At 34.3% G+C, this 25,357-nt stretch overlaps 1 pseudogene; it reads left to right on the top strand.

The window, feature by feature from the left end:
- The first annotated feature begins 4,243 nt into the window (after positions 1-4,243).
- LOC123800095 (DNA sliding clamp PCNA pseudogene) lies at positions 4,244-5,248 on the top strand (annotated as a pseudogene).
- Positions 5,249-25,357: the final 20,109 nt, after the last annotated feature.

Here is a 25,357-nt window from a genome sequence, read left to right as displayed (position 1 = left end):
AGACCTACAGACTTAAAATCAAAGTCACCAGGGCTGGTTTCTTCTTGAGGCTCCAGGGGAGAACCCATTTTCTGTCCTTCCCAGCTTCTAATTGCTGCCAGCCGTCCTTGGCTTGTGATCACATCATTCCAGTCTATGAGTCTCTGCTTCGTCATTACTATTCCCTCTCTTCTGCAGTGAAATATCCTCCAGCCTTTCTTTAGTGAGGGAAATTTTCATTAAATTTAGGACTCACCTAGATAATCCGGGGTAATCTCTTCTTCCTCAAGATCCTTAATTTTATCACACTGTTAAATCCCCTTTGTCATATAAAGTAACATTCAACTTTGCAGAATTGGGTCCTGATTATCTTTAAAGGCCTAACAATTCCAGAGTTGAGAAAAGAGAACACCTCCCAAACTTATTTTATAAAGCTAATATAAGCTAGATACACAATCTATCAAGATCAGTATAAGAAAACAATATTTATATTTAGAATGGAAAATTCCTTAAACTGGTAGCAAACCAAATCTAACCATGTATTTTAAAAAAGGTAAAGTTATGACAATTTTTTTATTAAAAGATGCAAATTTACAAATCAATAAAAACTTCAAATTAACAAGTTAAAGAAAAAATGCTGATCACAAACTTCATAAAAGCAATATAAAAGGTTGAATATAGCAGCAACCATTTACTGCAAAACTGCTTAACAAAGTGGAAATGAAAAGAAATATCCTTAAATTGATCACATGTATCTTCAAAGTTATATAGCAAATACTACACTTAGTTGTTAAAATATAAAAACATTTTTATGTTCTAAGTACATATGAGGGCCTAATATCACCCCTTCTATTTAACATTGTATTGGGGATCCTACCCAGTACAAATAAGTAATATTTAAAGGTAGAAAAATAGAAAAAAAATCAATTATTTACAAATTATAAGAATCTATATCTAGAAAAATTTTGGGAATTACTAAGTTTTTCAGATTTTCTGGATTTCAAGTCAGCATTCAAAACCAATCACTTTTATATACACCAGCAACAAGCAAGTAAGAAAATAAAATATAAAGACAATAATGAAATTCATGAGACATTGTCCTAAAGAGACATCAACATATGAAGTAGCTAGAGAAAATGGAATACAATTTCACATACTCTCCAAATTGTTAAAAACACTTAAAATAACAAAAAGATATAGAAAAATCCACAATATCTCTATACTACTAGAAAAATAATTGCCATTATCCAGTAAAAAGAAAGACGTATATACAGGAAGTAGAAATTCCACACCTGGGTATAAAACAACAAAAAAACTCCTGTACATGTCCCTGGAAAACGTATGCAAGAATTCCTAGCAGCTTTTCCAGTACTAGTAACACAGATATAAAAATTAAGGTAGAAGAATATAATGTAATATCCTTACTGTATTTTATAGGCCGTATACCACGTGTCACTTGCAATACACAAGTGAGGATGAACAAAGAACAGTTAGTGGCTGCAATATTTAAGTTCTCAGAAATGTTCTGTTGAAATAATAAAGAAAATTACAGATGTGGAAAGCAGAATTCTCATTAGATGTTAAAAACGGAAAACATTAAAAATGCACAATATGCAATGTATAATGATACAACTATATTTGGTAAACATATTTTAAATAAGCAAGAGAATCATAAGTACAACATTCTGCATAATGGTTTTATTTGAGAATGCAAAATTGTAGTTAAAAACTAGGAAGGGATACATGAGGAACTCTAAAATTAATGAAGTAAATAATAAAAGTTTTTGGTCACATTTCTATCACAGATATTCTTTTCTATTTATTAACAATAATATTTTAAAAATTAGTGACTGTACCATAGTGAGCAAGAAAGAATTCTCTAGGCTTTATAACTAAGAATCAAGGCAAATTTTTGTACCAAAATTTATTGAGTTTAGAATCTATGCTATTAAAAACACCTACAGGTGTTTCTAAAACATAGACACATAAAAAAAAAAATCACCTTGGATAAAATGATAATAAAAAACAGTATTTTTGACAAGAAATTTGAATATAAGTTTCAAATAATTTTTTTTTAGTGAAACAAGAATGATCATGGCAAATTGCTGAATCTTAAACATAGGTTTGAAATTAAATAATATAAAATTATTTTAGGCATAACTAATTAACAAACTCAAAGCAATGTCTTTTGTTTTCTTGTGGAAACACATTTTACCCTTTATTTTTCCAAACGGAATAGTCTGAAATTTGCTGCTAAGATCACAGGGGTTTGAAATATATATCACGTTGAGGTGACTCAGTCGTTAAGTGTCCACCTTCGACTTAGGGCCTGATCCCAGGGTCCTGGGATGGAACCTCGCAACGGGCTCCCCGCTTTGCCGGGAGCCCGCTTCTTCCTCTCCCACTCCCCCTGCTTGTGTTCCCTCTCTCGCTGGCTGTCGCTCTCTCTCTGTCAAATAAATAAATAAAATCTTTAAAAAAAAAGAAATATATATCATGTTGAAATATTTTGTGTTTTCCAGGTGAATTTTATGTGCACCGTAATGATAGGAAAGTTTATTGAATATGCAATTTCCAACAGTTAAATCCTAGTTTTTCCTGCTTCAGTGAACTTGGATTAGGCCAAGAAACAAGTATTTTTGATGACTATGAAAGATAATTCTGATAGGAATAAGCTGTGAAGCCCATTTTGAGAAGTTCTTGTTTTAAGGCAATTTATGCTTCTCAATCAAAAAAGAATACATATTTGAAATTTGCTAAAAGAATAGATCTTAAATGTTCTAACCACACACACACACACACACACAGAGTAACTGTGGGAGCTGATGGATGTGCGAACTTACCTTATAGTGGTAATCAGTTCACAGTACGTATATACACCAAATCATCACATTGTACACTTTAAATTTGCATGTTATTTGTCAAATATATGTCAGCAAACCTGGAAAAGAGGGAGAGAGAGAGAAAATTCATCCAAAAAAGTTAAAAGTTAATGGGAAAGGAGAATATTTACACGCAACTTGTTAAAAATGTAAATTAAATTTTCTCAGTTTTTATCTGGTTCCTCATAACAACTATTTACTAAAAATAGGTAAGAAATTTTACTTTAATTTAAGGTTGCAAATCTTAAAATGAAAATTAATTTTGTAATTATAATCTACATCACAAAGCTCTTAGGTACATTTCTAGACTTTTCAGTAGAAAAATAACCTAAGAACCATTCAGATCCTACCAGCTGCAATGATATGATCTTTATGGTTTTACTTATTTTTTTTTAAGATTTTATTTATTTATGTGACAGACAGACAGCCAGCGAGAGAGGGAACACAGCATGGGAGTGGGAGAGGAAGAAGCAGGCTCCCAGCGGAGGAGCCCGATGTGGGACTCGATCCAGAAACGCCAGGATCACGCCCTGAGCCGAAGGCAGACGCTTAACGACTACGCTACCCAGGCGCCCCGGTTTTTACTTATTTTTTAAAAAGATTTTTATTTATTTATTTTAGAGAGAGAGAGAAAGTGAGAGAGAGAGAGCACGAGCGGGGGGGTGGGTCAGAGAGAGAGGGAGAAGCAGATTCCCCATCAAGCAAGGAGCCCTAGCCAGGCTAGATCCCAGGACCCTGGGATCATGACCTGAGCTGAAGGCAGCCGCTTAACCAACTGAGCCACCCAGGTGCCCCTCTTTATTGTCTTTTAAATGAAATCTACTTTTCTGAGAAATCTGTAAATTTAAACTCTGGATTTAGCACAGATTATTAACAGAATTAAAGATATTAGTATTCAGAGCACTAAACCTTAAAATAATCTTTTCCATTGAAAATATCACTTCCACGTAGAAAATTAAAACTTTAAAAAAAAAAGATTTTATTTATTTATTTGAGAGAAAGAGAGACAAGGAGGGGGAACAGCAGGTAGAGGGAGAGGGAGAAGCAGGCTCCCCGCTGAGCAGAGTGCAACATGGGCTCTATCTCAGGACCTTGGGATCCTGATTTCAGCCTAAGGCAGAAACTTAACTGATTGAGCCTCCCAGGCGCCTAGAAAATTACAGCATTTTTATTGGGTCCTAAAACTTCTAAAAAATGCATATGGCTATATTTGTATAGAAAACTCAATTTTTATATTTAAGCTATGATTTGAATTAAATTTATGTTTCCAGCGTAACACTTTCTTTTTTCTTTATTAGTTTCTGATCAGGAAAAATGAGAAGTATCTAACTTTGGGTGAAGGAGCCTGAGTGTTCATGCTGAGTTAGGTGAATCACGACGAAATGAAAGTAAGACGCTTAAGTTGACATTATGTCGATAATGAGTAGTTTTTAAAATTCTAGCCAATAGAGGCGTAAATCAAACAAATTAAAAAATTACCGTTTTTGGTGATCTTCCTGGGTCTCAGATTTTCACTCCGGTGTTCTCTGGCTCTCATCCTGTGACACCCAAGCCGGCTCAGACTTCCTCTTTACCTCCACTTGTAGCCGGGTCCTTGCAACTCTGCCACCATATTTGAGGCACACCTGGTCCAGGGCTCCATCCTGAAAGAGGTGCTGGAAGCCCTTAAGGATCTCAACAGTGAGGCCTGCTGGGTCTAAGCTCGAGCAGCGTAAACCTGCACAACATGGACTCCTCCTACATCACCCTATTGCACACCATGCGCTCCGCGGGCTTCCTACCACACACTCTGCGGCTACCACACCTTGGCTGTGAGTGTGAATCTCGCAGAATGTCCAAAACACTAAAGTGTGCAGTCAGTGAAGACATCATTACAGTAAGGGCTGAAGATAATGCGGACATCCTGGCACCAGTATTTGAAGCTCCAAATCAAGAAAAGGTTTCAGACTATGCCATGAAGGTTGTGGATTTAGATGTTGAACAACCTGGAATTCCAGAACGAGAGTATAGCCGTGTAGTAAAGATGCCTTCCGGTGAGTTTGCACGTATATGCTGAGATCTCAGTCATATTGGAGATGCTGTTGTAATTTCCTGCACAAAAGACAGAGTGAAATTTTCCACCAGTGGAGAACTAGAAAATGGAAATATTAAGTTGTTACAAACAATGTCGATAAAAAGGAGGAACCTGTTGCCATAGAGATAAATGAGCCAGGTCAGCTAACTTTTGCACTGAGATACCCGAACTTCTTTACAAAAGCCTCTCCCCTCTCTCCTGCAGTAACAGTATGTCTGCAGATGTACCCCCTGTTATAGTGTATACAATTGCTGCTCTGGGACATTTAAAGTACTATTTCGCTCCCAAGATGGAGGATGAAGAAGGATCTTAGGCATTCTTAAAATCCAAGAAAATAAAATTAAGCTCTTTCAGAACTGCTTTTGAGATGCTAACATGTGCTTAAGTCTCTTCTGCCACCAAATTCCTACCTCTGAGTACATACATAGATATTTTCTATAAATAACCTATTTTTTCCTCCATTCTTTACAGTTTGTTTAAACAATAAAGTCCAAAGTCAAATCTGATTTTGTTAACCTGGAAGTATTTCTGCCTTACCTAGGTATACTCATGATTTTCATAGCCAAAGGGTTTTGACTCTAAATGCTGTTTTAATAATTTTTTTCAGTTTAAATAAAAGTTAATTGAATCTCAAACATCATAAGACATTGCCTTCATTTAGACCATGATGATTGCAAGTACCCAAGGGAATTCAGTTTAAGCTACTATTTCTTATAAATGTGCTTATTTTTTCAGTCTAGAGCAGTCTGATATATATACATGAGATATCGCAATAAGAAGTATTCCCAATACAGTAGGTGACAAGATATTTTGGGGGATTCATTTGCCAAACTTATTTTGGTATTCTAACTTGAGTTCAAGAAATGGACAGGGAAGGGTTGCCTGGGTGGCTCACTCGGTTAGGCATCCAACTCTTGATTTCCTCTCAAGTCATGATCTTGGGGTGGATCCTGAGATCATGGGCTCTGAGCTGGGCATGGAGCCTGCTTAAGATTCTCTGTCTCCTTCTCCCTCCGCCCTTCCCCCCATGCACTCACCTGGACGCGCTGGAGCGCGCTCTCTGCTCATTCTGTCATTCTCTCTCAAAAATAAATAAATAAATAAATGAACAGGAGAGTAGACCAAATCCTATACATTTCATTATTTTGTCAATTTGTTAGCAAAAACTTTTTTCAGAAGCGTTATTTACCCAGAGCTGTGTGGGCTTCAGAAGACTAGCTTTGCTATAGGCCAGTATTTCTTAGCCTAGGGAGCCTTTTGTAAGAATATTTAAAGTTTTAGTAAATTTGTGATAGGGCCCAAGGAGTACATTCTTGCAAAAATAATTTTTCTAGTATAAGTAGCCTATTTGGGGACTTAATCCCAGCAGCCGTGAAACAGACTGTTTTAAGTGTTCCTAGTAATTGTGCCACGAGGCCTCAAACTTGCATACTGCATATTGAGAATTGCTTCATTAAAGTCTATTTTGTGCTTGGTGGTTTAAATGACTGGTTTCTTCATTGTATTAGCTGGACTGAATTCTAGTTATTGGCTATAGAACTCACTGTATCCAGTAAGTATCTGTTCATTATCTTCTGTGTGTCTGGAAGGTGGGGGTGAGGAAGGAGATTGGCTGCAAAGGGGTCTGATGATGTTTTGGGAGTGATGAAAATATATAGACTGTGGTGATGGTTCCAAGACTGCATGTACTTGTCAAACTCATCCAATTGCGCTTTATTGTATGTAAATTATACTTTAATAAATCTGACATTTAAAAAGCTAAAAAAAATTACCATTTTTTCTTTAAGGTGTATGGCAGGGGAAAAAATAAGCTAAAAACTCTTATTTTTAACAGTTAAAGAATCACTTAAATATTTATAAGTACAAAATGTCAATATATTGCACAATATGTCTTATTAAGAGAAGAAAGACAAGGAGATGAGTGGAAAAAAAAGAAAAGAAAAAATATTAGGATGTTGCAGAGTAGTAAATAGACTCAACAAAATGGATTTTAATCCAAATTTACTTAACGTTCTAAAATAAAATAAAACTGGCAAGTTGAATTGTTATGGGATTTGATTAAAGAGGCCACTTAATATAACAATTACTACAATTAAAAATGGATAAAAGTGTGATCATTGAAATTATGACAAAACAAAGTCAGGTTTTAGCAAAAAAAAAAGCCAAAATGAGTGAAATTTTATACATTTTTATATCTTTGAAAATCGTAAGTTATTATTTTCTAAAATATATGTAGGGATATTTAAATGAAAACAGGGGCTTGCAAATAATTTTTTTTTTTTCTTTAGAGAGGGAGTGTGAGCGCGAGCATGGGGGAGGGGGAAGGGGCAGAGGGAGAGAGAGAGAGAGTGGGAGAATCCCAAGCAGACTCCACACCCAGCGTGGAACCCATTGCAGGGTTCGATCTCAGAACTCTGAGACTGTGACCCGAATGCTTAAATGATTGAGCCACCCAGGCACCCCACAAATGATTGTTTTTTAAATGCTTCCATTATTTCACTGAAATATTAGATCTTTTTCTCTGGTTCAAGAAATAAACTAGATCTTTATTGGATACTTGTTAATGGGTGAAACATTTCCTAGACATATATGCTCTGAGCCAAATTAAAAATTTTGGAGCCTAAAAAAGAAACTTTGAAGTTACATGGTCACAGCATTAGTGTTCAAACCAGTTACTTTTTGTATATAAACATCCTGACTCCTTATAGCTCCAGAAGTTAGTAAAGTATGTAATTAATTCTCATGTTTTTTTTATACCACAGATAATTGATTTTACAAAGTTTAAACTGTAGGTTTTGGCAATAAGCTCTTTGATATCAGTTTTAGATATATATATATATATATATATATATATATATATATATATATATATATATATTTAGCTTATACATATATATGTGTGTATATATATATGCAGTCTCCTCAGGCAAGAACAACAAAAGCTGAATTAAACAAATGGAAGGGGCTATATCAAACTAAAAAGCTTTTTCACAGAGAGGGGAACAATCAACAAAACAAAAAGGCAACCTCTTGAATGGGAGAACATATTTGCAAATCATACATCTTATAAGGGGTTAATAGCCTTTAATACCCAAAATATATAGAGAATTTACACAATTTAATATAAAAAACACAAATAGTCCAATTAAAAAAATGGGCAGAGAACTTACTTGAATAGAAATTTTCCAAAGAAAACATATACATGGCCAACAGACACATGAAAAGATGCTTAATGTCATTAATCATCAGGAAAATGCAAATTAAAACCACAACGAGATATCATCTCATGCCTATAGAATGGCCATCATCAAAAAGACAGGAGATAACAGACGGTGGTGTGGATATGGAGAAAAGGGAACCTTTGTGTAATCACTGCTGGTGAGATTGGTACAGCTACTATGGAAAACATTATGGAGAATTCTCAAGAAATCAAAATGGAATTACTATATGATCCAGCCCATTTCTGAAAATATAGTCAAAGGAAACAAAAACACTAAATCAAAAAAAAAATTTCTGCACTCCCATGTTCATAGCAGTGTTATTTACAAATAGCCAAAACATGGAAACAATCTAGATGTCCATTGATGGATGAATGGATAAAGAAGCTGTGGTATATATGTTAACAGTGAAGTATTATTCAGCCATACAAAATAATGAATTCCTACTATTTTGTGACAACATGGATGGATGTGGAAGGCATTATGCTAGTGAATAAGTCTGACAGAGGAAGATAGATACTGTATAATCTCACTTATATGTGGGAAGAAAATACCTCATAGAAAAAGATATCAGACGTGGTTACTTAAAGTGTAGGAGAGTATATGTGTGGGGAGCAACTGGAGGAAGGTGATCAAAAGATACAAATTTCCAGTTAGGAGATATACCATAAGTAAAGTACTAGGGATACAATGTACTACATCATGACCACAGCTAACACAGCTGTATGATATATAGAAAAGATGTTAAGAGAGTAAGTCCTAAGAATTCTCATTACAAGAATTTTTTAAAAATTTATTTCTTCTTTTTTTATATTGTATCTCAATAAGATGATGGATGTTAGCTGAACTATTGCAATAATCATTTCATAATACATCTAAATCAAATCATGTCATACACCTAAACCTATACTGTGATGCATATCAATTGTTTCTCAATAAAACTATAAAAAAATTTAAAGGAGTATATTAAATGGGGATCAAAATAGCATCCTTAAGGTCATAAACCATATTGGAAGAAGTGGTTTATGTGTGCATTAATAATGAACTACCTAGGTAAAATGACTTATCCATTCATGGATTTCTTTAATACCACTGTACCGAGTAGCTGTAATTAGACCAGTGAATATGTTCTCTGTGGACTGGTAGATAACTCCATGCCAAAGAAAAAGGAGAGAAAAGGGCGTAAAGCGTGGCTAAGGGGGTGAAATAAAATTCCCCCAAATTGGCACAAACATTTTACAGAGACATTTTTGCAATTAGTAATAAAATAAGTGACATGTCATTCTCTTAGGAATATAATACAGAGAAACTTCTGCACACATTTATGAAAACATTGTAAAGAGTAGTTTAGAGCAACATTGCTCTTAATTTAAAAAATGGAACTGAAATATATATCCAAAATTGAGAATAGATAAAAATATTTGATACATGTACACAGGGAACACTCTCCACTTGAGAAAATATGTGAAAAAACATGGCATATATCCATTCAATTGAATGGATCTGATAAATACTATGCAGTCATATAAATAACTTGCAGAATAATATAATCAACATTATTTTATTGACATATAAAACATGAAAAACAATAGTATGTATTGTTTAAAAATATATACGTATGTAATATGAAAAGCCAATTCAAAATAGTGGTTATTTTTGTCTGATGTAAATGAAGGGCCAAACTCAAAGAGAGGTTCACAGCATCATTAGCTACACTGGGAGGTGAGTACATGTAGGATACATATAGGCTGTAGATATATTTTACATTTTCTTTAAAAAATTAGAAAAATTAAATGATTTAGCAAAATATAGGGGAGGAAGTTTGAGAATGTTTACATATGTTATCATATAATGTAAGTTAAAATCTGTACTTACTATTGCATAAGATGACGGTGTCTTATTTATTGACTTACTTATGGTGGAGTGTTTCTTTGGAATGAGTATTCCATGGGTTATATTTTGCTATTCTAGCAAAGCCTTACAGAGTTCTAAAAAATATAGACCAGGGATTAGTCTCATATTCTACAGAGGATAGAAGCCATTTAATAATGGGGCAAATGGTCTTAGAAGACTTAATAGCTCCTGAGGGTGTCACAGAACTAAAACATGGCACAAATTTTGCCTTAAACCTGACCAGCAAAATATCATGCTGTAAGTCACTCTCGTGTGTGTTTCCGAGGGGACATAATAAGAGAAGTATTGGGAGGCAAAGCAAGTAATTGTTAAAATATGGATTCTTGAATCATAGTTCTTGAGTCTGAATCATGGCTCAACCACTTATTTGCTTTATGATTTCGGGCAACTTAATTATTATTGAGCCTTACATTCCTTATCTATAAAATGTAGTTAATGAAAGTCCCAAAATCACAGGAATACTAGTATTTCAATGAGATAAGTTATGGAAACTCTTCTTTTTTGTTTTTGTTTTTTGTTTGTTTTTTTCTTAATTTTTTAAAATATATTTTTAAATTTTGTTAATTTTTTAATTTTTAATTTGAGTATAGTTGACACACTATGTTTAATTAGTTTCAGGTATATAATATAGTGATTCGACATCCCTATACATTATGCTATGCTCACCACAGTGTCGCTATCGTCTGTCACCATGCAACACTATTATAATATCATTGACTATATTCCCTCTGTTGAGGCACAGAAACTCTTAGCGCATCAGAAGGTACACAGTGAGTTGCTTCATACATTCATGCTTATTTTATTATCAAGTATCTGTAGACTTGGTTTTTAACGTAATTATCTGATGGCATTTTTCATATTTTCTATTTTAAAATAAATATAAATTGTAATTTAATTAAATATTTGCTTTACTAAAAATATGGTAATCATTAAGTTCGGGATGCCTCAAATAATGTCATATCCTACCAATGTGCCACCCAATAACCTGCACAAATTCACTCACCTTCTAGTATTTCACCATTTAAATCAAATTTTTGGCCTGCTAACTAGAGCAGAAAGGAATCAAGAGCATAGGGCTAAGAAAAACTGCCTCTGAATAAATATAATAGATAATAGGTAACCGAGAACTATTGCCCTAATAGGCATGCCATAAATATTCATGATATTTAGTTAGGAAAGAAGAGCTCTGGCTCATAATTATATGATAGATAGATGATAGATAGAAAGATAGATAATAGATAAGATAGATAAAAACAGAGGCCACATTTAATTTACATTTTTCTTTCCAGTACCCAGTATAAATCACTTGAAATATATTAAGTATAAGCAAATATCTAATAAGCACTTCTTGACAAATAATGGTGAAATGAGGAAATAGCAAAAAATAACAATCTGAAAGTAGTCAATGCTTGGACAAATAGCAATATATGTTAACATACCCTGAAGACACCAATGTATTATATACAAATTAATATTGAAAATAATTATCAAGAAATGATTAAGTGAGAATCACTGAACTTTGTATTAGGAAACAGTTGTTACAACTGTAGTTTATTTGAGAAAAGTTTGCTTAGGAAAATTAAAAGAGTCTAGAATAAACTTATATGAAGGCTCAAGGTTGCAGAGATTTAATTGACATTTTATTTATAGAAATAATAAAATTTCTTTACTATCTTCATAGTACTAAAGTAATATGACAACTATAGTGGAGGATAGATTACCATAATGTCTACAGTCTTTCAAGAGATTATAGTTCTCTTATGGGTCAACACATCCATTTCTTTCAGGGTAGATGTATACATTTCCAAGCAGACAATAAATGACCATCTTTGAAATAAACATCAAGAAAGTGATTTACACTCAAATATCCTTAATTCTTTTATTCTTGTATTTATCTTCCAGTAATATATACTTTCGTGTCTAATTTTCTGAAGAAGTTAGGTTTCTATTTCAAAATCTTAAGTATAATTCATCTTCAATATCAATCTCTGATACACTAATACTACATTTTGGGTCGACATTCCCCAGATGCGAAAATCAGCTTTGCCATGAGCTTGATGTAGATAAAAAGAAAAATGAAGGTACTTCTGTTTTCAATTCTAACATATAAAGAGCTTGAATATCATGACTTCCATCTTTTCCACAAGAAAATTCCTGACAAACTGAAAATCAGTGACTTTTCTTGGACCCATTAGAGAACTACAAGAGAGTAGTAGTGTGGACCCATTAGAGAACTACAAGTGAGTAGTAGTGCATACCTCACTACAAAGTAGGGGGGGAGTTAGACTCAAAAGCTCTCACCAGGAGCAAAAGCCTCTGGAACCATAATCTGGTAGGAATTATTAAACAGTAATTTTGACAAATTGCTGGAGACTGAGCATAGACTAGCATGAGAATAACAAAATTCTTGAAGGCACCAGTCTTAGGGGCCGAGACACCTACAGAAGTTTCATTCAAGGAACTCCAGTGCTTCTCACAGGTAGGTTCCAAACAGTCTCCTCTGACCATTGTGAGACACACCTAGCGCCTCTACATAACAAAGACCTGCTCTCCAGAGAAAATGGCTCTGCCTCAGGGCGCTTGTGAAACCTAGTTCCCGTTGGAGAAATGAAACTTCTCCCCACTCCAGTCTCCTTCATTCTTCCTTTCCAACTTTAGGGAGAGAACACTGTCTTCACGGAACAGGACTTCAAGGTAATAGATTTGGAAATTATAGCCAGGGACCAAGGATAAAAGATAAAGCTATGTACCTGAAGAAAGGAAAAAAAAACACAGCCCCAAGAAACAGGCCCATAAAGGTTGACATGTAATCATAGGGTTATAGAATTATTTCCCTTAACATTTTACCATCACACTGAAAGGGCTCCAGAATCATACAGAGATTTAAAGTGAAAGACCTCTAAGAAGCAGACTCCATTTGAGGAAGAGAATGAGGGAAGACCCAAAGTTAAAAGGGGAAACCAACAACAACAACAAAAAGTATACTAAATGAAATTTGAAACTTCTGGTATTGATAACTACCACATATTGTATTTGTTTAGATATGATTCATACCCAAATGAATTTTTAGGTCTCTATCCTTCACTGTGTATCATTTTGTGACTTCCTACTTTGAACTACCTGGCTCTCAGTCCAAGCTCAGAAGGAACTTTGGAGTCCTTTCAGCTGTATTACCAGGAATGTTATAGGCCCAATCACTGAGCCAGTGGGTGGTGTGATAGGCAAATTAATGGTCCCTAAATGATGCCTGTATCTTACACCCTGGAACCTGTAATTATGTCTTGTTACATAGCAAGGGAGAATTAAGTGTGCAGATGGAATTAGGATTGCTGGTAAACTGATAGGAAGACTGTTCTGTATTACCTGGGTGGGCACAGAGAAATGACAGGAGTCCTTACAAGTGGAAGAGAAGGGTGGAAGAGGGACAGTTAGAGAGATGGATGTGTGAGGAAGGCTCCGCCCAATTTGCTGGCTTTGAAGATGGAGGAATGGGGCCATGAGCCAAGGAATGTGGACAATCTCTAGAAGCTGAGGATGGAAAGGAGAACAGTTCTTCCCAAAAGACCCTGGAAAGGAACACATCTTCATTTTAGTCTAAGAGACTCATTTTTAGACTTCTGACCTCCAAAAATATAAGATAATAGATTTATACTGTTTCAACCACTAAGTTTTGGGTAAATTGCTACAACAGCCATGGAATACTTTACTTATAGAGGTGGTATGGCCCAGATCCTATTAGAAAGACTACATCTTCCCTCTTAATTCCCATCCTATTTCTCTAGGCCTAGAGCTTCTATTAGCAATTGTAGACATCAGGGCTATGGCTAAGATATCACTGTCACCCATTATCTCACTAACCTTTATAATACTCCCAATGAGTCATGTATCACTATTCACATATTATGATGAAGAAATTAAGGCTCAAAAGTCCTTGCCAAAATTCCAACATTTACCAAAGGCCAGTCCCAGGATTTTAACTATTTAATCTTTTGATTTCAAATCTATCTTTCTCCACTTCATCCAGTTCCCTACTATACAAGATAAAGTTTCAGCTTGTGGGAAAAAAGGGAGGGGGGCATTTCCACTCTCTTGCATTTCTTTCTCCTTATTCATTATTCTCATAACAGCCATTAATTTGTATGTATCACTAATATGAAATACTATAATCCTGTTATTATATGATAACATTCAATTTTGTTAAAATTATTTTATTTTTTCTTTTTTTCTTAATTTCTTGGAGGCACTCACATTTTTTAATAGATAGATAGCTGTATTTCAGAGGCGCCTCCTACATCTTTGCTTCTTTTTTGTCAGCCTCAGAATTCACTATAGACTTCTGACCTCCTTTGTTTCAGGGAACTTCTGTGATTCCTAGGAAGGCCATGGAGGCACACAGGGAAACATGCAGAGACAAAAATACTTTTGCCTTAAGATAAGAAGTCCCGGGGCGCCTGGGTGGCTTAGTCGTTAAGTGTCTGCCTTAGGCTCAGGGTGTGATCCCGGAGTTCTGGGATCGAGCCCCACATCAGGCTCCTCTGCTGGGAGCCTGCTTCTTCCTCTCCCACTCCCCCTGCTTGTGTTCCCTCTCTCATTGGCTGTCTCTCTCTCTCTGTCAAATAAATAAATAAAATCTTAAAAAAAAAGACCGATAAGAAGTCACAATTGTTTTTCATTACCGCGGCTTTGCTAGATTGCTTATTTCCAAAATTCTGGAGCCTTCTTGCTTACCTAGATCTGGAGGATTTACAAGTTCTTGGTAGATTAGAAATGCCTTGAGTCAGAGATAACATGTTAATTGATATATAGTCACTTGATCGAGCCAGTGCTTGGCTTGAGTGAGGTGTTCAATAAATGTTCAAAGAAGAATTCCTGTTGAAGCCTTGCTCCTGTTTGTCACTGATGAACTGTCCTGTGAACTCTCCTGCCTGCATGTTAGGTATGAGGCCCTGGCTACCTAATAGGACAACATTTGACACCTGTTGCTCTTAATATCTGTTTTTTATATTGTGCTTCTTACTGTGGCAATGTGACCCAAATTTAACATGCATAATTGAAAAAAAAGCATGGCAAAGAGCTATGCTGAATAGAAATGCAAAATTAATATTTGTCAAACTACATGGGAAAAGAAAAAAATAGTAGTCTCCTCTTCTAATTTGTTCTAGAGGACAGAATCCCCAACTTTTCCTTTTATGCTTTTTTAATATTGTATGTGAACAGGGTTTTCCAAGAGAGCAGTGGGAAATATATAAAATTAGGAAGTTTCACATTCAATTTAAATTTTGGCCAGCTCCTATAATATTTTTTATTTTTGTCTGAATTGCCTTGTAGCTATGAAAAGCAGTCTCTCATTTGAAGGCAGCTAGTAGTCAGGAACTGATTTTATGATTGAATGCATTAGGAAACTCAACTTCATTAGTATAATTATGGAAATGAAGTTCATAGCCTTGAGATATTTTTTTTCCAAAGAAGATACCATCTCTAGGAGACTAACATATAAGCATACAATTCAGTTTAAGTAGTAAATATTTGAGAAATATTAAAATCTGAAATATTTGACATATTAATGTAAGAAATGTTCATTGAGAAAACTTTTATTTATGTTGTTATTATTCATTGCTTTTTCTCTAAAATGTAAAACATGAAATGTGATACAAATAAGTCTTTAAAACAAACCATAGTAAGTGAAATGTTATGATTAAAACAGACAGAGAAAGTGAAAAGTTCAACACAATAAAATCTCATATAATATTACATTTATTTTTTTCTCTTTATGTATTTAGTATGTCATTTGTTGAGTTTCATATAATTACACATTAGATGGAGCTTTTGTCTATTGCTACTGTATATATATTTTAACAAGGGATAGCCCTGCTTTTTACAATGTAGTTCCAAATTCCTTCTGCACTTATTTTTTTGATCCTCTAAAAATGTAGGTAATTTACTACTAAAAAAATCTATTATTTTTCCCATTCATTTGGTATTAGTAAAAAATATATTGTAAAGAACTGAATGGAAAACATCAAATGCATATTAATCAAGGATTTTTACTAATTAGAATCACAAAAGACCTAACAATTGCAATTTGGTTTAGGAACGGAGAGATCTCACTAGGCTTCCAGGAGAAGAAAAGCAATACTATAGGATTAAATTACAGCATACATTTCATGATCAGACACACTTCCATGAAGAAAGACAAACAAAGCAAAATGTAAGTATAAATGATCTTCCAAAAGTCAACATTTATAACCTAACTTGGGTATCAGAGATGAAGAAATTATCAAATGAAAATCAATAGCATTTGTGTGCTTCTGTATGAAATATATGGAAACAGCTGGCTACTGCTCTTCTCTCAATCAGGATAACATAGAAAGGCATAATCCCCTTCATCTATGAAGTAATTAAAACTATATTTTATCCATAATCTGTTTCTATCAATCTCACTTCATCAGTAGACTTCAATTTCCATTCTTTGTATCTTCACCGTCATCATATTCCAAGCTACTGTCATTTCTTTTTTTTAAATATTTTGTATTATATTATGTTAGTCACCGTACAGTACATCCCTAGTTTTTGATGTAAAGTTCCATGATTCATTACTTGCGTGTAACACCCAGTGCACCGTGCAATAAAAGCTACTGTCATTTCTAAATTCACAGGGTAACACAGTGCCTTAATCAGAATCTTTTTATTGAGAAAAAGGATAGGGGTTTGAACACCAGATAAATAAAATTTTATGAAAGAAAGAATATAAAAAAATTAAGTCTTCCACACAAGTTTGCTTGATATGAAACATAAAGTCCTTTCCCCTTAATTTAGTGAAAGTGAATATAGATAAAGCTGTATTTAATTAATTCTAAATATACATTTTCCTACTTTAAAAAACGTCTTTGAAATTGATGTGTCTTATAATCAATGCTGTTATATTTGATAAGATATAGCTCAAGTGTTTGCATATCACATTGTCTCACCTGTTCTACCAGCTAACGCTGCTACCTGGAAAGAAGGAAATGTTATTGTTAAATGACAGAGGGCATTTTCACAGTGGCCAGGTAAACAGCCCTTGAAGCAGAAAATCTCTCAGCTGGGCCTGCCTTATGCTATCAAAAATTGTTTGAACCTATGTAGAAAGTTTAGTGGAAATAGAAGGAATTAACAGTAAAGTGGCAAAAACATGGACTCTAAATCAAATTGGCTAGAATGTGTACAGATGTCCCTCAACTTATGGGGTTACATCCCAATAAACCCATTGTGATTGACAATATAGTAAGTCAAAAATGTTTTAATACATCTAACCTGCCGAGCATCATAACTTCACCTAATCTACCTTAAACATGCTCAGAACACATACATCAGCCTACAGTTGAGCAAAGTCATCTAACACAAAGCCTATTTTGTAATAAAGTGTCAAATATAGCATGTAATTTATTGAATACTGTACTAAAACAAAAACAAAAACAAAACTTAATAAAACAAAGCAAAACAAAAAACCCAGAATGCTTATACCGGTATAGAATGGTTGTTAAGTTCCATAAATGAGTGAAACCATATGATAATTGTCTTTCTCTGCTTGACTTATTTCACTTAGCATGATCTCCTCCAGTCCCATCCATGTTGCTGCAAATGTTGGGTGAAGGGTATTAAGGAGGGCACATATTGCATGGAGCACTGGGTGTTATACGCAAACAATGAATCATGGAACACTACATCAAAAACTAAGGAGGTACTGTATGGTGACTAACATAACATAATAAAAAATTAAAAAAAAAAAGAGATGGTTGTTAAGCGGATCAGTTATTTATCTTCATGATGGACTGGGAGCGACTGCTGCTGCCCAGCATCACGAGACTATGGCACATCGCTAGCCTGGGAAACATCAAAATTCAAAATTCCAAGTAGAGTTTCTATAGAATGTGTGTTTTTTTCACACCATCATGAAATCGAAAAATCTTAAGTGGAACTACTGTAAGTCAGGGACGGACAGTTAACTCAAAATGCAGATAACAGTAACAATTTCAAGTATTTTTGAAGCTTAACAGAAATCATATCTTCCAGTACCTAACAGGTAAGATGTGCTCCACAAATTATATGTTATTGTTTGTTAGTGATTATTCAATGCATTCAATTGAGGATTTCAGACCTCATCAGAACTTTGGATAATTAGTTAATATCTCTCACCCATAAATATTATTCAATCAATATCTAGTTGGTGTTATCAAAGCCCAGGTATTGAAGATAGAATATGCATGAGGGAGCCAAACTAAAAAACAAGTATAAATAAATATTTACGGTGATAGAATATTGCTATCATAAGAATTACACCTAAATTAAGATAAAGTAATAAAATACAAAGTTGCTTAATAACTTTTTATTACAATTCATTTACATTCCAATTTTTTATTGAACTAAAATATGTTGAAACTCTTATTTAAGCATAAAGTTCATCCTATTTTTAAAGAAAAAACATACATGTGTTTGTTTATTCCGAGAGTTTGAAATTTTATTTTAATTTCTAAGACATCATGCTTTCTATAGTTTGTGTAGCATACAAGATCATACAAAGTTATTTTTAATTAATATTTACATCGCATAAGAACAACTCCTGGCCTTTTCCAAATGTTAATTTTTTAAGCATAACATTTTACCAACTTTCTGGGTGTATTTTTACTTCCCTAAGAGTTTGGAATACTCTTAATCTTTCTTTAAGGGATGAATCTAAACAGTTCCACATGCTCACATTTCTATCACGGAAGGAGGTTAATTGTGTTTATATACTCAACATTCTGAAAAAGTAAACACTTTATGAGTAATTTTTCTAAAAAAGAAAAGAAGAAACAAACTAAAAGCTCCAACTTAGCAATGTCTAAGAAATACAATTTTGCTATGTTCAGAGCCTAATGATTTTGCAAGGGAAGTCTAGCTTTTTACCGAAACTGTTTCTATTTTTGTTCATTTGTTATTTGGAGTCCTTTTTATCTACATTTAAAAGGAGCTTCTTTATATCAAGTTGATAATCATGAAGTTACAACAAGATCTGAAGAACAGTTTTGTGTTCAAATATAGGTCTGTACCAAACATTGTACAGGGGAGCCAAGTTCCCGGAATGTTCTTTTTTTTTTTTTTTTTTTTTTTTAAAGATTTTATTTATTTATGTGACAGAGAGACAGCCAGCGAGAGAGGGAACACAGCAGGGGGAGTGGGAGAGGAAGAAGCAGGCTCCCAGCGGAGGAGCCTGATGTGGGACTCGATCCCGGATCGCCAGGATCACGCCCTGAGCCGAAGGCAGACGCTTTAACGACTGCGCTACCCAGGCGCCCCCCGGAATGTTCTTTATGTTCATATCATGCTACTGCTCCAGAGATCATAATTTCAATTATAAAATTATTGTTGAAATTTAGCAATCAGTTTTCTTTGTAATCAATTATTTAACCAGCACCAAGTTCTGTTAAAGAAAAGTCCAAAAATACCTTTTTGCTACCAAAATAACAGAGCTAAACTGGTACACCTAAATAATATTCTCTAAATGAGGCCCAGGATGATACTTGTCATGCCTTGATGGAAAGCAATCAAATTGACAAAGGTAATAACCTCCTGGGAAGGCTTCTTCCCCCCGCCACCACACTCCCAAGAGTTTCATTTTTTAAATTTTAGTGTAAATATCAATTAACAAATAACGGAGGGACGTATGTTTATAGTAATGAAAATAAAAGAAAACCATACTGTAAAAAAGGAACCAAATCATGACATCTAACTTGATAGATTGTTAGGAGAATCTAGATCCTCTTATATTCTAGACACTTTTATTTGGAGTTCAGTATTTGACCATTATTATTATTATTTTTTAAAGATTTTATTTATTTATTCGACAGAGATAGAGACAGCCAGCGAGAGAGGGAACACAAGCAGGGGGAGTGGGAGAGGAAGAAGCAGGCTCATAGCTGAGGAGCCTGATGTGGGGCTCGATCCCATAACGCGGGGATCATGCCCTGAGCCGAAGGCAGACGCTTAACCGCTGTGCCACCCAGGCGCCCCTGACCATTATTAAAAATAAAATTTCTCCAGTGTTAGAAAAAGAATTATTTTAAACTTGCCTTTGGTCAATATTTATATCTATATATAACCATTAGCCCAAGTGTGATAATATGTTGTCCTAATTCTCTGAGTCCTGCTCATAGTTTAAATATTCTCTGTTGATTTATGAAAAGCTTATTAAGTAAATTTATCCATTTATTCATGTATTTCTGAAAGTTTTGGCTTAAATATTTTTATACAATTTTGAGTACATTATGAACAATTTTATATTCTTGGTATTAACTGTAAATATTATTATATTTACATCTTGGGCTCATTTAGTTTTTCATGTTACATTTTCATTGTTAATATTATTATTACCAGCCTTCTTTCTTTTTGCTATTAATTTCATGTTGTATATTTTTCATTTATATTTTCAAACTTGTTATCATTCTATTTTAGATGTCTCTGCAGTCCCTAAAAAATTTGGTTTTGAGTTTCAATTTTTTTTCTTAAAGACAAAATCTGAAATGTCAATTCTTTTCTCTTAATAAAATCATCTTTTATGAAAGATTTGTTATACTTTTAAAAATAGTATTATTTTGACTCTTTATTGATTGCTTCATGAGTGGTAAATTATTCTGATTTTGGATTTTAAAAAATTTTTATGGTACTAGTTTTCCTCAAATATTGGCATTTTGGTAAATATTTTTGAGACTTGGGGAGCCTGGCTGGCTCAGTCAGTAGAGGGTGCAGCTCTTGATCTTGTAAATTAAAGCCCCACGTTGGATGTAGAGATTACTTAGTAAAAACTGTAAAAAACTATTTTGAGACTCTTTTATGAGTCAGACTTTGTGCTAGTCCCTGAGGGTGAAATGAGCCACCCAAGTAATAATCGTCCATTCGTTTGACAGACAATGAAAAGTCTGAATACAAGAATCTGCTGTCAGCCTTGTGGGTGAGGTTTGATTGTGGAAGTACAGCCCCGTTAATTGTGCAGTTGAAGGAAGCAGCCAGTTTTTTCCAGCGACCGACCCTTAGTTACTAAGATCTCTTTCCTACTTCCCTGTCCCCAGAAAAGTATCTAGTGTTTCTTGTGTCCTAAACCAGCACACTTATTCTTAGTATCCAAATACAAAAATGTTTCCTTTTCATTTGCACATGCATCTGTGTGTTTTCTCTGTTGTTGTGTTTTTTTTTTTTTTTGAGACTAGTGTTACTTCAGGTTCTGCTTTTCTCTCTCTAGCATTGGACTTTGAAATTCCTCATAGAGTTAGCCTGTGGATTGGTAATAGGAGCGGATTTGGTAGGGGAACCACTTCTGAGATCTACTCCAGGTGGGATCAGCTGCCAAAGGGCCTGGACTTATCCATTATGGTTTGTATTAGATGATACTACACAGACTGCATGTGAATTTGAAACTTCTTTGGAAACACAATTCCTGCATTGCACCTAAGAAAGATAATGATAGTAAAAATAATGAACTTTTTGAATGTGTTTAGCACTATGGTTTTATTTGTTCTGGTCCTCTGCCAATTAAAATCAATCTGCTTTGCAGTCTTCAAGGAATCTCTTAATACGTAGCCAGTATCATTCCAAGTTTCTTTTCTGCAAACTTATTCCTGCCATTTCATGTAATTTGGCTTGAAAAAGGAGGTAGACTAGTACTAAATGTTTTGCGTTCATTGTCAACCCATAAAGTTCCTGTTTCTAATATTAAAAATATAATATGCTCTGTTTTTTTATAAGAATAAAAAATTATATAAGAATATATTATAAGAATAAAAAATTTTATAAGAATAAAAAATTCATAAGAGTAGAGCATGAACATTTTAAGAAAAGTGAGCTAATACAAAATTTAAATTTTAAGATTATATCTAAAAGTAATAAATTACACATACTTAAGAACAGAAATTAGTTTAATTGCTTTTAGAATTAGATATCTAAATAAGTATAAATAATAAATACATATTCTATAGTTTTTTGATCATGCTTTACTGATAATGATTGAAACAGAACATCTTTCTCTATTTTTAGAAAATAGTGTATATGGTGTGACTGACACACCATAAACTAATCTGCAATGAGTCATACTTTTGTGTAATCCTTTACCCTTGAGTGCCAGAAGAACCAACAACCTTCTTCTGACCAATAGAATAAAATGACGGAATGGCATCCCCTTGATTCAGTTATGTTATCTGGCAAAGATGATGGGGTTGTCACTCTTAAGCTTACATTATGTTATATACGACTCAATGACTAAAGCAGGCTATTCTGTTGGCTTTGAAGAAGCAAACTATTATTTTGTGAACAGGCTTGGGTAATTTCCTCATGTAATTATTCTTATTATTCATTATAAATGAGTATACAATACCAGTTTTATTTTGACTGAATTTCTCTCAAGACTTGATATGTGTGGCAAACTAATCTATTTGTTTTAGCAGTTTGAGTGATTTTGCATACAGCAGCTTTTGTAACCCTGTTAGTGAATTTACTAGAGGTTAGTAGTGTGCTATAATTAACAGAATCTAAAATGTAAATGAACTATATAAAGAAAGAGAGTTTTGGGCAGGGGAGACCCAAACTGTAGGTTGAAAAGGTGGAACCCCATTTAATGCTATGGCAAAAATTTTGGTTACATTGTTGCTCACTGGCTCAGAACAAACGTGAAAATTTTGGAAAGTAGTATGCTGATTATTGCTTGTGACTTTTCTTTTTAATGGACTCCCATAAAAGAGGATTAACTGACAATAGAGCTGACCAGTCTGTAAGAAAAAGATGGGAAAGCTATACTGAAAGAGTTATTTAACCTATGCCCTACAGGACTTTTCAACCATAATAATATATCCAGAGATAATGTTAGTGCGGCTGCTCTGTAAAGCCCATCAGGGATTTGGACACTTCCATTCTTCATTCTCTGATGTCCTTAGTATATGTATATAGTCCTCTTGGTTGCAAAATCACATGTTTATTTTGAATTCCAGGCAAGAAAATAATAAGAAATGAAAAAGCCCAAGGACATATGCCAAGTGGGTCTATAATCTTTAACAGATTTCCCCTTTACCTATTTCTGCTTGTATCTTAGGAGCTAGAAATCCCTCACATAGCTGTCCTACTTATTAATAGGGCAGCTGGAAATCTATTTTCTCCAGTGGATATTGTTACCCCAAACAAATATATGGGTCTAAATTCATTCTCTCTGTGATAATAAAAGGCTTACTCCAGAAATATCTACTGACTCATTTATCTCTAGGAATCTATTTTATAAATATGTCTTTAGATAGAACATATATCTGAAAGAATGGTGGACAGAAAAATGAGGAGATGTAATTTTATTTATTTATTTAAAGATTTTATTTAGTTATTTGAGATAGAATGAGCATGAGGGGGGTGGGGCACAAAAGGAAAGGGAGAAGCATGCTCCCTCCTGAGCAGGGAGCCTGATGTGGGGCTTGATCCCAGGACCCTGGGATCATGACCTGAATTGAAGGCAGACACTTAACTGATTCACCCAGGTGCCCCAGGAGATGTAATTTTATTTTTATTTTTTAAAAGATTTTATTTATTTATTTATCTATTTATTTATTTATTTGACACAGAGGAGAGAGAGAGAACACACAAGCAGACAGAGCAGCAGGCAGAGGGAGAAGCAGGCTCCCCGCTGAGCTGAGAGCCTAATGCTGGCTCGATTCCAGGACTCTGGGATCATGACCTGAGCTGAAGGCAGACGCTTAACCAACTGAGACCCCCAGGCACCCCAAGAGGTGCAACTTTAAATGATGAAAATCAAAACCTGTTATTTTAGTAATAATAACTATCAAAATGACCCTGCCTCTGCTTCATCTTCCTTCAACGTCATATCACTCTCTGAAATGATGTTTTTTGTTTATTTTCTTTCTCTCCACCTTCCTTGGAGCACAAGCACTATCTTTTCTCACTTATTCTCCAACTTCCTTAATAGAAGCTGACACACAGCCGGCACTCAATAAATATTTGTCAAAAGAGCGAAGAACAGAGTGAGCACCAATAACAAACCAATGACTAAGATGAAAGACTTATTGTCCAACAACACAGACTATTCTAAGTGCTTTACATGCTTCAGTTCTCTTAATTCTCAGCACCACTCTTCGAGATGAGTAATTATTTCCATTATATAACTGAGAAATGGTGGTTTTGAAATTTTAAAGAACTGGCCTTTTATCATACATAACATTGAATTTGATCTTCTGCCACTTAGGAAAACATCTTCATAAGCTCTGATCATAAAGATTAAATTCCTCTGGACTGGTTCAGTGAGTCAAAGAAGTCAAACAAGAGGATATTGCTGGTGTCTTCAGCATAACACTCCATGAGAAATTTTCCTAGTATAAATCTAAGGAAAGAAAGTATAGCTGATCTTGAAACTTGGAGAAGGACCTTGACAGAGAAAAGCAATTCCAGAAACATTTAATGAGAATGGATCTCTTGGCATGGATGGCCAAGAAAACTAGCAGTAAAAATATTCAAATGTAAGTGTTTTTGTCCTATGATAAAATGTATTGTAACCTTTCTCTATCTCTCTCAAAGATTTATAAGAAAATTTCACATATAATGATTTTATGGTAGTGGAGATTTGAAGGTAATAAGAAATGGGCCCTGATGAGTCTGGGATGGGGTGGTTAAGAGAAATGCTTATTACCCGGTCCACTCTGAGGATTGAGGCCAGTGAGACAATCTTTGCAACATATTCGAGAAGGCCAGCTATTTTGGACTTTCAAGAAGGTAAGCAGATGTACAAGTTGTGCCCATGAGTAATACTCTGAAGCCAAGTACATCAGGGAAATTGACTTTGGAGCAGACACAGAAATCTTCATACTCCAAATGATTAAGATGAAGGTGTTCCCTAAAGGGGCATGATAGCGAAATCTTGTTACATAAAGGAAAGGTCAAAGCTAGTCAGCCTACACTTGGGTTCAATCTGTTTAACAGAAGTATGGGAAGTTGATTATCTTTAAATTTAAAAATTTCTTATTAAGTGTGCCATTTTACTTTATGGCTTTCCTTATGTTTGCTCTGAGTGAAAGATGAATTTAACTATTAAAATTTTGGCAATACAATCACTCAAACATAAGAGATACCAATTTGTGCTAAAAATAACAGATAGGGAACTTTGGGGAAGAAAAGCATATAAAAGTAGGATGTGAAGTTTAGGGATAAATTTAGTACCTTTTCTTTGAACTGCTCTATTAGAATTATTATAGCATATTTTTATCATAGTACAAAAATTAAGAATATTTTTCAAG

This window comes from Ursus americanus, chromosome 2 (genome assembly GCF_024610735.1).
Source record: "Ursus americanus isolate L20-20 chromosome 2, mUrsAme1.1.p, whole genome shotgun sequence".
NCBI lineage: Eukaryota > Metazoa > Chordata > Mammalia > Carnivora > Ursidae > Ursus > Ursus americanus.
This window is presented reverse-complemented; position numbering and strand designations above follow the sequence as displayed.